At 35.0% G+C, this 16,967-nt stretch overlaps 1 protein-coding gene across 1 annotated transcript in view; it reads left to right on the forward strand.

Annotated features, from left to right (window-relative positions):
- The window catches only part of Tsp5D (Tetraspanin 5D), a 281,290-nt gene that overhangs the window by 24,733 nt on the left and 239,590 nt on the right, over positions 1 to 16,967 (forward strand). The gene's annotated exons all lie outside the window — the stretch shown is intronic.

Raw genomic sequence — 16,967 nt, forward strand, 5'->3', positions numbered from 1 at the left:
TGCTGATAAATAAAGACTGTCTCTTCTAAAGGATTGTTACGCATATTTCCCTTCTTTGAGAGATCGCTTCCTGTCCCTGAAACAAGAGAATGAAGTCTAGATTTCTTCTTACCTTCTCGGCCTTTTCTCTCAAGATTATTGAAGTGTCCGAAATATTGCTAGATACAGATTTAAAATTATTTTCATTCGGATACGAGAGCCTCGTGCCGACTGAAAAAGAAGGAAGTGTAAGACTAAGTCCACAGTTTTCGGCTGCTCGGAACAAAATATTGCTATTTCAGACATGTTCAATACACACAGCAAACAAGTCATTACCAAACATACAGTTCCGTGATCCTTCATTGCAATGATTTCTTACATTTGTTATATAAACAACTTATAAGCACAAAAAAGTTGTTGTTTTCAAATGTCAGGCGTTTGACAATAAAGTCATTTGACCTCTTGCACGCCAATATTTTTCAAAGATATTATTATCACGGTCAGCCACAGAAGCACAGATTTTGAGGTGTTCCGAATCCATTGCTTGGTTTGAGTTGCACAATGGGCAGTTAGGGGACGGATATATTCCAATTCTATGCAGGTGTTTGACAAAACAGTCATGGCCTGTTGCCAATCTAAATGCAGCTACAGACGATTTTTGTGGTAAATCGGGAATTAACTGTGGGTTATGATGCAAAGAGTTGCATTTTTTCCCTTGAGATTGTGTTATCAAATTTTGTTTGTTGAAGTCTAAGTATGTAGATTTAATAAATCTTTTTACAGAGTAATACATAGATTTGGTAACAGATCTGTAAGTAGCAGTGCTGCCCTTCTTTGCTAAAGCATCCGCATTCTCGTTTCCCAGGATTCGACAATGGGATGGTATCCATTAATTAAATTTAACAAGTAACTAATGATACGAGTACTTTTTAAATTGGTTATTTTACGACGCTGTATCAACTGCTATGGTTATGTAGCGTCTGAATGAGGTGAAGGTGATAATGCCAGCGCCGAAAGTTACCCAGCATTTGGTCTTAATGAATTCAGTGAAAACCCCGGAGAATATATCAACCAGGTATCTTGTCCCAACAAAGATTTGAACCCGGGCCTGCTCATTTCATTGTCAGGCCTGCTAATCGTTACTTCACAGTGGTGGACGATAAGAATGTTAGCCACACCTGTGGAGTAACGGTTAGCGCGTCTGGCCGCGAAACCAGGTGGCCCGGGTTCGATTCCCGGTGGGGACAAGTTACCTGGTTGAGGTTTTTTTCCGGGGTTTTCCCTCAACCCAATATGAGCAAATGCTGGGTAACTTTCGGTGTTGGACTCTGGACTCATTTCACCAACATTATCACCTTCATCTCATTCAGACGCTAAATAATCTAAGATGTTGATAAAGCGTCGTAAAATAATCTACTAAAATAAAAATAAAAATAAGAGTGTTAAAAGTATGTAATCAATATTGATATATATATATATATATATATATATATATATATATATATATATATATATATATTTATTTATTTATTTAAAATTATAAATAGTCGTACGGTTTTCTATTCACAAAACGAGCTTCTCAATATCACACTTCACCTAAAAATTAGTAAATTTTACTTTAGGCCTAGATAAAAAGCTCAATTTGTTGCAGTACGTATCTGATAACATTTACTTTTGTTGCTATACATTAATATAATAATTTTATACTATTGGCCTATGTATTAAACAGTATATTTTTCAATTTTGTTGTAATTGTTACTTCAGGTTTCGGATTATACTGTTCCTTCTCTATTAAACTCAAACAGAAGAATATGTTGGAAATGTTTTTTGCTCCACTTGACACTCCACCTTCGTTAGCCCAAAAATAGCACAGAATTTCTTCAAATTCGAAAAATTGAAGACGTACTTACAAGCGCAGCAATGCAAATAAAAAATGAAAAATGACAAACTATAAAAATAATCTCGTAACAACACATCGTTGTAATGAACAAAAACGCTACCAACTTATGCGTCAACCCCGCGGTTAAAAATTATTGGGCAATTTCAGAAGGCTATACTTTCACCAATATTGAGCATAAATACATGATCTTACCACCATTTGAAAGAGGGAAGTTTGAAGTTTTATAATGATCTTAGATGCACTCGATGTGAGCATCACGTGTAATACGGCAGACGTCCATGTGGTGATTTCATTCTTACCAAACCCTCGGAAGCATGATGACGTTCCTGATTGCTGTGTTAATACGCCTTTTCAATTCGGTCAACGTCGCTCGAAGTGCCCTTGACAAAACCCACAAAGAAATCACACTTTGAAATCCGGTGAACGGGTGCAGAGGGTGCTGTCTGCGCCCTTTGCACGACAAAGCTATATATATAATTTGAACTGGTAATGGAAATTACGGGAAAACGGCTGAACGGATTTTTATGAGTGACCCCTCATTTCCATGCCTGGCATCCAAAGTTTTTCGGAAAAGTAGTAGTTTTCAGTGAAATGTCAATTTTCCTACATAATTTTCCTATTTTCCAAAATCCATCTGTTGTCAGTTTTGAGAACTAATTTTATTGAATCACGGCCGACTTGATTGAATTTCAGAACAAAACATACACAACAATAAACAATAGGCTATTACACGAAGGCAGGATTGCCGACATATTTAGAGCTCAATTCAATTTGTTATTAAAAACTGATTCTGCAGTGTATAATTTTCTGAGTACAGCTGTGTATTGGATATTCAAATCTACGAAACTTGAGGTGGTTTTATGACATTATTACCATTAGAAATTAAATATTATTATAGTTAAATCATGATGCGTCTATTTTTAATTAATTGTACATAATATTGATGCTATATTGATGACATGAAAGTGAAACGTTTTGAGGTTATATAAGTAAATGTAGAGAATATCTTAGTTTAGATCTTCATTTCTATAATTTACTGAGTGGCTGCTATATATAACTACAAAACTTAAGTAAGGTAATAATATTGTTATTAAAAATAAAATATTTTTATACTTATTAACCCAGTGGGGTTGGGTCTTTTTCATATACTTAATGGCGGTGTAGTGTAGATATTGATATGTGTCATTGTCTTCAGTATTGACTCGAGAGAGCGCAAAAATTACAGTTCCTAAGGAAAGATAAAAAGGTATTACTTAGGCCTACTGATAAAATAAGAGGCCTAGAAAATTTGATAGTCTCCAGATAATTTCAGCAAGATCTCTTAGTAGGATAAAATGATTTTACACTCTACATTTCAAGTTCTACATGCAGCAGCTATACGAAAATGCTATTGTTCGAAAGCTTAGCAAACCTGACATTTTTTTAACTTTTGCCTACAATCCACAATGACCTGAAATAGCTACTGCTATCGTCCTGACATTGATACTCGCGTTTTCGCGTTGAAACTCAAAAACTGAAGTTGGATATGTTCAAGAAAAAGTATTAAGCCTAAAAAAATCCATCCAGAGGAAGTATGTTTCATTATTATGGATGCAAATAACTATCAAAAAGACAAGTATTCTTCATTGAAAATAAATCTGAAAAATTTTTATTTGAACGTCTAACGAACTTAGTTTGCAGCACCATTTGCTGCACAAGCCACTAGTTCATATGTAATCTTCAATTCTACCTATATTGATATATTTTATCAAGTACAGGTTTGACTTCATATTCTGATTAGCCACCAACGTAGCTCAGGCGGTAGCGTGTTTGCCTGCTGATCCCAGGTTGCGCTCAGTCTTAGGCTCGATTCTCACTTAAGCTGATTATCTGCATTGGTTGCGTTCTTTCAGAGGTTTTCTCCAACTGTAAAGCGAATATCACGTAATTCATGGCGGATCCTTGGTCTCATCTCTTCAAACACTGCCTCACTATCACCAATTCCATCGACACTAAATACAATTTCCCAAAACGAATCCTAATAATAAATTACGTTTATCAGTAAATAGTAGTTGAAGCAATTTATTTAATTTCTCTAAGTTTCTTAACCAAAATCAGTTATTTTTAAAAGTTGGCCTCCCATTGCGATTGCATTCATTTGACGTCTGGTGAGAAACAACTGACAATCGGCGCAAACAGTATTAAGCTTAATTTTCGTACTAGGTTGAAAATATTTTTCTCACGTTATTTTAAAATTCTTAACGCTCTTACCTTACGTTAAAATATTTAATTTTAGGAATGACTGTAAAAATATATTCGTGTCTAAGGAGTATCCTTAATTAAATGCAATGTGTCGTTTAGTGATATTTTGGACTAGAGAAAGAAAGAGAAAGCCTTTGAAAGTCACTTTATAATAACTTGCTACAGAAATTCGTTAATCCCTCCGCTGTAATTGAAGCTATAGTAGCTTTAGCGACTTGGGTTCGAAACCCGACAGGGGACTGGAGATTATAACCGTTCCAAAGGGACAAGAATGCATGTTTGCTCTCTTGCGTTTGTAACTCATGGGCACATTGTGGCTCGCAATGATAGCTATGCATTTCTCTTGCTTCCTACCTCCCCCAACCCCACCCTCTCACTCACTGGAGTCAAACTCCGTTCCATTCGTATTTGTCTCTGACTTGCGAGTGGCGTATCGTCGCAATGTTTCACTCGAAACCATGCACCTCTACAAAAACGAAAGTTTCAAGTAGGATGGGAGGACGCATTCTTTTGCTTACAATATGATGAGAATATTAAATGTATGATTTGTTCACAAGTATTACGAGGAAAACGGTTGTATAACATAAAACGGTATTATACTACATGTTACTGATGAAACATTAAAAGGTTAAGTATTATTATTATTATTATTATTATTATTATTATTATTATTATTATCAACATCATCATCATCATCATCTTTGTACGTCGATACTTTTTCAGCAGATGTACGAATAATGCAGTTAGATCTTCAATTTAAACTCACAGATTTACAATGTGATGTTACAATGAAAGCTAGATGTAAGGACTTGACAAATTAATGTTGAACTTTTCAAATCTTTTGCCAAAAAATAAATATCCGAAGCTTCGTTCTTTCGCTTGCTCTGTTGAAGCTATGTTCGCTACAACTTACGTTTGTGAAAAATTATTTTCAACAATGAAAATATTAAAAACCAAATTTAGATCACGACTGACAGACAAATGCCTTCGTGATCAACTACGACTGGCATAATTCCTGATTTTGAAACTCTGTCGCAGAGACATTCTGAAGACAATTAATTTTAGGTTGTGATAATGTGTCCTATGTTTTCTTATTCATTTCTTTCTTCGTTACACGTACTAGTTTGTAACCTTATATTCTATAAAATTTTATTTAAGTGCTTGACGTAAGGAAAATGAAAATCCGTTAATAAGTCAGACAGTTACCTCACTTCCCCTTCGAGTGTCCGCCTCCCTCCATAGGTGCTATGCACGTTGGAGGTTACACAGGGCTCGAAGCACTATCACATTTTCGCCACGGTTGTTCTAAATAATCTCATCGTTTTAAATAACTGTTCCTACCTCATGTCATGACCAAGGACTTGTGAATCACTGCAATCGGGTTTAAGTTCTTACGAGAGAACGGAACGGTACAAAATATCTAATTCTTTAAAGTGGATTATGATGATACCGATAATGGGGATGATTATAATTATGGTTACGACGATAACGGCAATGGAATTCGTTAGTTTTGTCATAAGTTCGCACTTGACAGGAAAGTTAACGAAAATGAATAAGCCTGTAAATAATTAACATAGTGTAGACGTTGGCTGACAAGGTCAAGTGGGCTACATTTTAGTAAGAAGTATGATGTTTATTCATTCGTTATTATCGTAAACAAAGTCGAGTGTTGAAGTTTTCTTTACATTAATAAGGCACTGTAGGCGCGGCCTGCGAAGCCCAGGAAGTGAAGAAGAGTTGCCAGGAAACAAGAACCTGCGCATGTTGGCTTTAGTAATCCAACAGAGGAAATAGCTGATAGATGCATAAGAAAACAAGCGAGGTTCCATCCACTGACACACTAGTTCATCTGTAGGCTATAAACAGAAACCAGTAGAACATAAGTAGAGTTCTGCGTTTGGTTACTTTGAATACAAGTTTGGTGTAGAGCAGTGATGTCAAAGCAAGCGCATTTTTCTGACCTTGACGTGGTGCGCGGACATCAAGCGCTAGGTATGGAAGGAGAAAGAATTACGTATATGAATAAGCAGCCTGTTGGATTAAGAAAACAATGGTGTACAAACTTCAAACAGAACGTGACATTTTATGTCATTATTATATGGCTTCTTTCTGTTTGATATTTTATTTATTGTCTGCAAAACAGAAGTATTAACACCAAATTTCTTAATATTGTACTTGTGTTTTAAATGTTAATAACATAATAAAGAGTTAAGAAGGAATATTCACATAAATTCCGTAGTAGTACAATTATACTGTACTAAGTGAATGAAACACAACATTCATAAAGAAAGAAAGAGATTGAGTATGATATGGTAAGTTGGAATTGATATTGAAGATATCTTTAGCCTTATAAAAGTAATCAGTAAACTAATCAAAAGAATATTATAGTACAAAGCAAAGTTACCTAGGTATATTGTAACTAATATTACATAACAAAATTCTTATCGCATTATGCTTTTAGGTGATATTGGTGCGCAACTTTCTGTTATCAGAATATTAAATTATCTCGAAATCTGCTGAAACTATAGAGCTGACGTTTTACCAACACATGGGTACATATCTTTTGTTTGTAATATAACAGTATTTGCTTTGTTAATTCATTTCCTTACAAACATTTTCCATGCGAATATTTTCAAACATTTTAATACACTATTTTCAGTAATACGTATTTACGATATATTAGATTTACGAAAACATTGTTTTAGTACCTGTAAGGCTATTAAACAAACATAGCTGAACATTTCACTTTTCTGTAAAAAGTTGAGAAAATATTCCTTTTGAATAAAAATGCAAACTTGTGAAAAATGAGCATTAAAATTAAAACTTACATTCTTATAATGCACTTATACTTCTCAGACAAATCTAAAAATTAACATGGATACAGTTTTAATAAGTTACCTTCCCTTTATCCATTGAATCAGTGCTGGCCATTCCTGTATTTAGCTCGACCAAGCGGCATATACTACCTCTTTCTTCTGTCTCTTTCCTTTCCGCTGTAAAGCGCTCAGGCTCTCATGGGCTCTAAAGCGCGCGCTTGCTTCTATGGGCATCAGTTGACATCACTGGTATAGGGGAAGCTGTTGTATCTGGGGACACTATGTTTATTTTCAAGGCTATATGGTGGAATTTTTGTTTTTGTAGTTGACCACTTTAATTTCGTCATTCAGCTGTTCTATGAATGATTTGCTTTTGTTGAAGCAATCTGGAGAGATTTTATTTTAAAAATCTGTTTTTGAGCCTAAGAAGTAAGTAATTGACTAATTAAAGAATTATTTTTAATTGACTCTTTAGATACATGATTAAAAACTTATATCTACAGTATATTTTAAACCCTGTTATTCTAGCTACGAATCCATGTGGTTATTGGCTTGTTTTCGGTACTTCAGTCTTCAAAACTTGCTGAGATGTATTTTACTAATTCCTGATGTACCTAGGGACGGTGTGCTTGGGGACAACTGTCTTCAGGTGGACCTCGTTAGATTTTAAATATTTTTGTACTCTTAAATAAGTTATTCTTATGATGAGTAATCAAAAGCAGTATTTAGTAATGACTTTTATGGGGTTTCAGCTTTAGTGGAAATGCCATGTACCAAATTAAAAATCAAGGGACAAACCCCGACAAAGCTACATTATTCTCCTCCCAGAAAAATAATAACTCATAATCCTAAAAAACGAAAGACAAGCACTTTAACAGATACGCCAGAGAAAACCGAAATAGAAGAAAGAAAAATAAATTTGAGTGAGAAGAGAAAGGTGATGAATAAAGTTAAGAAACGGAAGAAGTTGAAGCCACAAGTTCTGTTTCCAGAAGATAATTCAGAAGAGACTGCAGATGAGCCGAGGAATGTATTAGTTCTAATGATAATGATGATGAAGATGCCATTTAAAATGTGAATTACACGGCTAGAGCGAATTTAGAAGAAATAAGAGCAGAAAATTTTGTTCTCATTCGTGTGACAGGAAAGAGAGACTAATTTGTAGAATTTGTAAGAAGATTTGTGAAACAGAATTTGAAGTTCAGTATCTAAAGAAGTTTACTAAATATGACAATTTTGTTACATGATGAGCAATCAGAAATTGTTGATCTTCCTTCAGAGGATATTGTGTTCAAACTTCCCAACCTTCTCAAAGAAAAGATTCAAGCCTAAGGAGCACTAAGAAATATGTTTTCAAGATATGATTTGAAGGATGCGCCCTTGGATAATAAGAAATTCATTTAATTGAAAAGTCTAATATTGTTTCCTGTCAAGAAAAATGAGAATTATTTTAAAACTTAGCAACGTTATCAGTATTGTTATTACATTAAATTTAAAGGCAAAATTTATCTGTAGTAATGTCACGAGAGGTCTGAGATCTGCCGATAAATCCATGAGCGAAGCGAGTGGATTTATCTGGGAAATCCCAGACCTCGAGTGACATTTATTAGGACTATTTCATGAATAAAATAAAAATGTAAATAATATATCCCTAAAATTCGATCACAAAATGTTAATAATTGTATATTTACGAATACTTAACCTATTCATTGTGAAGTTGAATCAGATGAATATCGATTACTGCAATAAAGAAATTCGATGTTATTATTCAGTAATGCCAATTGAGAAAAGCGAAATACAGGTTTAACAATGTTAATTACATATACTGCACTTTTCTCTTATTATTATAACATAAATACATTTTCATTATCTGCTGAAATCATGATTTAATTTAAAATTTTATAATATAATTATAGCAACCTAATTAATACAATAATTAAATGAAGAATAAATTGTTGAAAACGCAGTTATCTAATCTGAATGAAGGAATGTATTTTTTTTCAAATAGCCTACAATGGACATGGAATTAGAAGATGAAGCTGTATTTTATAGGCTACAATAGGTAAGGTTAGCTGTGTGAGCAGGACCAGTGTCAGCTGTGCCTTATTTCGATCGTTACTGCGTGCTACAGGAAAGCATTTTTTATAGCTCGACAAATGCATTCTCGCTGTAGTGTGTAACGGAACTAAAGCTGCATCTACACAGTTCAATATTCCAATCGCGTATGCATGCAATCTGGGAAGAATATTGAAAGAATCAAGTTTAAAACGTACGTTAAATTAAGATGCATGAAGATTTTGTGTCTATATTGTGCGTTGTTTTGAACGTCGTCTTCACTGCGTAAATATATTAATTAGTATTAAATATTAATCTTGCATTCATTGCTTTAAAGTTGAAAGAAATGTTTAACCGTGTAGTTGTATCTTAATGTATTCATGATCATCAATTCACGGGGAAACAGTTGGCGACAACGACTAAACAAAAGAACGACCATGCGATAAATTGATAGCGATAAATCTAGCTGCAAAAATTATCGCAAAGTCTGACTGTGATTGGTTGGAATTCAAAATTTCATTACACTTCATTGGTCGAAAATGGAATGACGTCATATAAACGAAATAGTCATTAATAATAATAATTAGAAAACAGTACATTGCCTGCAATTTTGTAGAAATATAAACTTTATGAAATATTAGTTACATTAATATTATGTTGAACCATGTCCCAAGGTATGTCATTCTATGTCCCAAGGTACATTAGCCTTATGTACCTAGAGACAGTATGTAGCACTTTAGGAAAATTTTAAAAATCTATGCAAAAAATTATTGCGTTTGTCAGCCAGCCGGAGCCAAGACAATTCGTTGAAAGTCGGTGAGACATGATCATAGAGACGGATATTACATATAAACCGAACACAGACATTATGGACACCCTGTAATTTTTTAGTCAGATCATGGCTGAGATCACTTAATAGAACGTCGTAGTATAATTCTATTTCAAGCTAACACTTTTTTTAATTAAGAAAAGTAAATTTCCTTCAATTGTTACTCCATTTGTGTAGTTACAAAATGTCATCAGAGTTCCTGTATAGTGAAATACGCTTGGTATTCTGTCCCATATATCTGTGGTTCTGTCTAGCCAGCAACATCAGGCGCAACCGCTTGAAGGCCGGATATTCGGTCGAATGTCCAACCTGGCCGGTTGTTCTGCGACCGGTCGAATATAAACCGGTTCTAAGCGCTGTTCTGCAGCAATCTGGTGGGAACATTTATTTATATTTATGGAGCACGTGAACAATGGCAAATGGTTTAATTTGTTGTAAGGTATGTAAAAAAAGTTAAATTTAAAACACCGTACAGAATATTATTATGCCAAGGATGAAATACAATACAAGCTATTTAGTGTATTGCAGTTAAAGTAATTTCATTTTCTGCTGGGATTACTGCTGTCAATATGACGTAACAATTATGAAGAATAAAAATATCTATCTTGATTTTACCATGCTCTCAGTACTATCGGGAATGTATATACATTAGGTATCACATGCAGATGTATAGGACATTACTGTAGAGTTCAATTGAAGCTTGTCAGCTATTCTTCGCCACTCGGAGCTCTGGATGCCGATGTTCTTAAAAGAGAGCACGATTGCTCTCCGGAATGACGTCACAAAGCACTGATCTTGCCGATCACTGATCCAAAATGATGGAGACAAATGAACTGATAATGTAGAAAGAATGGAAGACAAAAGGATAGTAAAGTTCTGAAATAGAAATCAACTGAAAGACAATATAGCCTATGGAACGATCTAGGATAAGATGGCTAAAATGCAGATGGAATGGACTGTAAACGCAAACCGTGCAGTGCAATGCTAAAAAAATTGTTGCTTAGGACTATATTAATTTATTGCAAATTTATGAAGACATACACAAATTTAATTTTGTGCTCAAAAAAAAATATAATATACATTTCTTCATAAGTTTGCAGTAAACTAATACGCAACAATTCCTTTGAGCACTGAAAAAATGAAAGGAGAGACAGGATTTGAAAGACCTGCACGATGTATAAAATAGGTCTGCTGTGTAAAAGGACCTTTCACACCAAAAGTGATGAAGTTAAACTGTCTAAAAATATGAGGGAAGAGTAACGACGAAGAAGAGGAACCGGCACATCAACACGAAAGTGACAGCCGAAAGGATTGTTACATTATTCTAGATTTCCTAACACGTAACAACATCAAACAGGCGACAGAAACGACATCCAAGATCGTGATTTGGAAAGCACAGGTTGGACGTTGAAGAAGTAGATATAATTATACTAGTCAACAAGGTTTTTGTCACAAGGGTGAAGATGGTCGTTTTAGATCGATTTTTGTGTGCTGATAGTGGGTCTAAACTTGAAAATTTTCCATCACACACCATTTAAGAGGAAAATTGGAAAATGTAAAAAAAGAAGAATGAATTTACTAAAGAACTCGGGTATCGAACTATGGACTTTAATTTTAAACGGTTACGCAGTATATTCATACGTTTTATAGCTTATTGTTGTTCAGAATATACTAGAAGTGTATTTTAAGGAATAGGTTCTTTCAAATATGTGAGTCTGCATTAATAAGGCGCGTAGTGGGCGATATATATCTATATAACGTTTTTGCTTTATGGCACTAGACCAAGAGAAACCACTGAGAGGGTGGGCTTTTAGAGTGAAATAAATTGCATTTTAGGATCAGTTGAAAATTGTTTGAACTTGTGACAAGTTGTATCGCTGGTTTTAAGTGTTTATCTTCGCGTTCATTTACGCTTTCTGAGAATGAAAAAATCTCGTCGTGCGTGTGTAAATTCGTCGGACAGCTTTTGTTACGTATGTGGAGAATTTACGGCAAAATCGCAGCGTCGGTCTTTATCAGATAAGTTAAAACAAGCATATTATTGCTATTTTGAATGTAATGTGTGTGATGAGGACAAATCGTGGGCTCCTCATTGTGCTGCATAACATGGTATTCAAAACTGATAAAATGGATGAATGGAGAGAAGAATCGAAGTATGCCGTTTACAGTTCCAATGATCTGGCGTGAACCGACAAGCCATGCAGAAGATTGTTATTTCTGTTTAACAAAGATTACGGGATTTCAAAGAAAACAAGACCTAAAATTGAATATCCTAATGTTCCATCTGCAATAAGACCTGTACCACAAGGACTAAAACTCCCTTTTCCTAATATACTTCACAATTGGAGGAATCGGTTCTTCCAGTAGAACAAACAGATGACTTGGTTCAACCATAAACATCCTCTGATCTGTCCTATAGTCCAGAACATCATAAAGAACCCCATTTAATTCAACAATGTGAACTGAACGACTTAATAAGAGATCTTAATCTCACTAAACAACAAGCTGAGATTTTAGGGTCTAGACTGCAACAATGGAACCTACCAGCACCAGATACTAGAATTTCATTGTAGAGGAAGAGACATGAACGGTTTTCAAAGTATTTTATAATGAATTCTATGTGCGTGAGTGACAATATAGACGGCTTAATGGAAGAACTAAGATTTCAGCACATCCCAGAGGAATGGACTTTATGCATAGATTCTTCCAAAATAAGTTTAAAAGCAGTGTTATTGCACAATGGAAACACTAAACCATCAATTCCAGTGGCGTATTCAGTGGATATGAAGGATACTTATAAAATTTGTCAGTGTTACTAGATGCAATCCAATATAAAACATACTGCTGGAAACTGCGGAGATTTGAAAATTGTCGCCTTATTGCTCGGACTTCAGGGTGGATTCACAAAATACTGTTGCTTTCTCTGTTTATGGGATAGTAGAGCGACTGGTAAACACTATATAGTGAAAGACTGGCCTCCCAGAGAAAGCTATGTCCCAGGAGAACATGATATCAAGTATGTCTCTTTAGTAAAACCGGAAAAAATACTTCCTTTTTTACATATCAAGCTTGGTTTAATGAAGAATTTCGTTAAAGTTATGGATAAAAATGGAGAAGGTTTTGCATATGTAAGGAATATGCTTCCGAAACTCAGTGAAGCTAAAGTGAAAGAGGGAATTTTTGTTGGCCCTCAAATTAGGAAACTTTTGAAAGATAAGAGCTTCGAAAAAATTAAGTGTTGAGGAACAAGAAGCTTGGAATGCCTTTAGAAGTGTTGGTAGTCGGTTTTTAGGTAATAATAAAGTTGACAATTACCAACAGCTTGTGCAAGAACTCCTGCATAGTTACCAGAAGCTTGGTTGTCAAATGTCTTTGAAAATACATTTCCTACATTCCCATCTCAACTTTTTCCCAAAGAACTTAGGAGCTGTAAGCGATGAAAAAGGGGAAATATTCCATCAACATATACACAGGATGGAACAACGACATCAAGGAAGGTGGGATTCTAGTACGATTGGGGACTACTGTTGGTTTTTGTTCAGAGAAGGCGACTCAAACTACAAGAGGAAAAAATAACTCTAAGTAACTAAATATATTAAAAAAAAATCTAGCTTGAAGTCTGTATATGGTTGTTGACTTCATTGTAGGGCTCCTAAGTTATTTGATTTGAGATTTTAATCAATTTAATTTATAAACCTTAAAAAATTATAGTTCATTTGATCCAGTTTTAAATTAATAAAGCAAATGCTTATTTTGAAGGGAAAAAGGGAACATAATGCTACTTTTTTATTGTAATTATTATTTATGCAGCGTTATTATTTTTCTGTGAAACGTCAGTGTATTTTATATATAAATTTTGTATCTTAGGAATTTATTTATTATCACTGTTGTAATTGCGTATTTTGAAATGCACGAAAACATTTTTTTTATCGAAATACTTCCCCTTCTGTCACACAAAAATGTTACGTGTTACACATTTTTCACTGCGATTTTCGTAATCAGCAGGGTCGATTTAGTAAAAATCAGCTGATTTCATTTCTGTGACAGACAAAAAGTTAAAATTTGTTGACTAGTGAATTAAGAATAAGCAGATGACTACCACGAAGATAAAAATAGAAGATGAGAAAGAAAACCTCCTGGTTATGTTGGGTGCTTGCTGTGAAACCGATCATGGAAAACATAAATTGTAAACTGGCCTGCTTGTCGAGATTCCTGCGTAGCGTGGCTCAGTGGGCCGCAAACTTTCTGCCCTCGGGCCGAGCATAATGAACTACATTCAGACCGCCGCCACTTGCTATCCGATCTCCTGTCCACTTGGAAGGGTGAGTAAGAAAGTGGAAGAGATTTAAAATATGCCTCAACAACTTGGATGTCACTCTACACATGTCTGTAGTCTCCTAAATCTACGGTCTAACTACGAGTGGACACTCTTATCAAATCACAGACCCCTCTGTATTTTTAGTAGGTTATTTTACGACGCTGTATCAACATCTCAGGTTATTTAGCGTCTGAATGAGATGAAGGTGAAAATGCCAGTGAAATGAGTCCGGGATGCAGAACCGACAGTTACCCAGCATTTGCTCATACTGGGTTTAGGAAAATCCCCGGAAAAACCTCAACCTGGTAACTTGCCTCGACCGAACCCGGGACACCTGGTTTCGCGGTCAGACAAGCTAACCGTTACTCCACAGGTGTGGGCCACCTCTGTACGTCTTACTATTGTGTTGAATACAGTAAACCTAGTATTTTAGTGATCCATTGTCCCAGGGATAGGATTACATTTTAAATAAAACGATGTTTGCATTCCTAATTCTTAATGCACCGAGCCAGAAAAAAAAATGGGCCGACTAATTTTACTAAGTTCCAGATACAACGCATTGCGCATGTGCAGTAAACAAGAGCGCCTAAATCAGAGTGCTGCATTAGAGTTAAATCGTTCGCTTGAACTCGGTCGAATGTCGCACCCTCGAGTGAGATACGATCGGTCGTGATACGTTCGTAATAAATAGAAGCACAGTACAAGGTCATCTCACCGGCATGTCTTATCTTATATGGAAGGCGACAGATAAGATGCACGAATGTTTTGCTCACACGGTAAAAATAAGGCTTTATTTTCTGAGTTTATGACAACCGTTTAATGGAAGTCAATGGAACTTACCAAAACAGGAATATGAAGTTATATTTTTTTATTGGGTTATTTTACGACGCTGTATCAACATCTAGGTTATTTAGCGTCTGAATGATATGAAGGTGATAATGCCGGTGAAATGAGTCCGGGGTCCAGCACCGAAAGTTACCCAGCATTTGCTCGTATTGGGTTGAGGGAAAACCCCGGAAAAACCTCAACCAGGTAACTTGCCCCAACCGGGATTCGAACCCGGGCCACCTGGTTTCGCGGCCAGACGCGCTGACCGTTACTCCACAGGTGTGGACAATATGAAGTTATAAATAAAACAGTATGATAAACTTCGATATAGTCTACAGTTATTATTGCTAATTAATAATTATTCAATATTTGATTTACCACATATATAATATGATAGGTCCATACATAGTGTTCCGCCTATATACTGTGACAATTTTGAAACGTTTTACAAAATATTATTGATATAGCGGTAGATTAATAACAATATTATTACAGAGATAACGTCACAGAAAATATAATAAAACGAATAATCATGCTGCACAACTGTTACAGACGCAAAGATTGATACACTAATTATTATTATTATTATTATTATTATTATTATTACTACTACTACTACTACTACTACTACTACTACTACTACTACTACTACTACTACTACTACTACTACTACTACTACTAGAAAACTTGATACAGTTCTTGCATTATCGTGATTGTGTTCTCCGTTTATAATAATTACATTTACATCCAATAACATCTATCAGATGTGGCAAAAACAAAATCACTCCTGTGTGGGGGAGGGGGACATTTACCTACAACATTTATATTACATTTTAAAGCAAGTTTTGTAGTTGTACTATGGAGAGGTTAGTTAAACACTGCAAAGTTTTGAAATGATAAACATCTATGACGTTACTACACAGTTCATCACTGTAACAAGAAAGAATGTCTAACGCTCGGCTTATATCATTCGAGGATTTATCGCTCGTGATAATTTTACCCATTATGCATGTGCGGTACCTATCGGATTATGCTATGAACTACTTGGCGCTCGAGCGAAAACGTCCGATGCAGACCTCTGGCCTAAACGTATGCTACTTATGGGCAGTCTTGCGAAGCTTGTTGCCTACATTCAGGAGGACTGTTACCAAGACTCTGCACACATTTTAAATTCCGTATCTGTGCTCCCGTATTATGTTCACCATCTTCTGTAATATTTGCTCGTAGTTATATATATATATATATATATATATATATATATATATATATATATATAATTATGGAACGGATTTGTAGTTCCTTACCTGTATTTTGTATGCTACGTCCAGGATGTAGGCTGTGTTATTTTCGGTATCTCTACATTTATTGTACACAGAATCTCCCTATTAAAATTCTATAGAACCTAAAACGCCTAAATGAAACATAGTCCTATGAATGTCCAAAAATTTTGTTTGTGCCTCAATAGTGCCTTTTTTGTATTTTACGTCTATTTAAAATAAAAATACCGATGCTAAAAATGCAAAAATTCCCCAAAACTACAAATATGCTATTTAAAATGTTAAAAAAATTCTTTTACAGACAAACACTGGTTTGGCAAGTGTCTTAGAAGAGGAGGGAAGAAGGTTTTATATAATTTTCTGGAGCCGAAGTTCGTTTGGAGAAGTCCATCCTAGCTTAAAAGGGATGGTAGCTTGTTCAGGTTAGGCGAGAGCTAACAGGTTAGTTTTCGCGTCAATACACCCCTGTTGTGCGAAATGAAACTGACCAACTAACAGTCTCTTTTACTGATAGAATTTGAATTCCCAGTTCAGTAGCTTTCATTGTTAGCACCAGTTCCTTGTACATAAATTACAAAATATAATATTTACTAAAATTAACAAAAATTAAAATATTAATTGTTAATTTTATATGAATCTTAAAAGTAATAAATTGGATTTTATAAAATCCTAAATCTCTCTTTTTAGCATCTAGAAATCCGTTACCTAATTCTCACTGCATTTA

The sequence above is a fragment of the Periplaneta americana genome, chromosome 12 (genome assembly GCF_040183065.1).
Source record: "Periplaneta americana isolate PAMFEO1 chromosome 12, P.americana_PAMFEO1_priV1, whole genome shotgun sequence".
Classification (NCBI taxonomy): Eukaryota; Metazoa; Arthropoda; class Insecta; order Blattodea; family Blattidae; genus Periplaneta; species Periplaneta americana.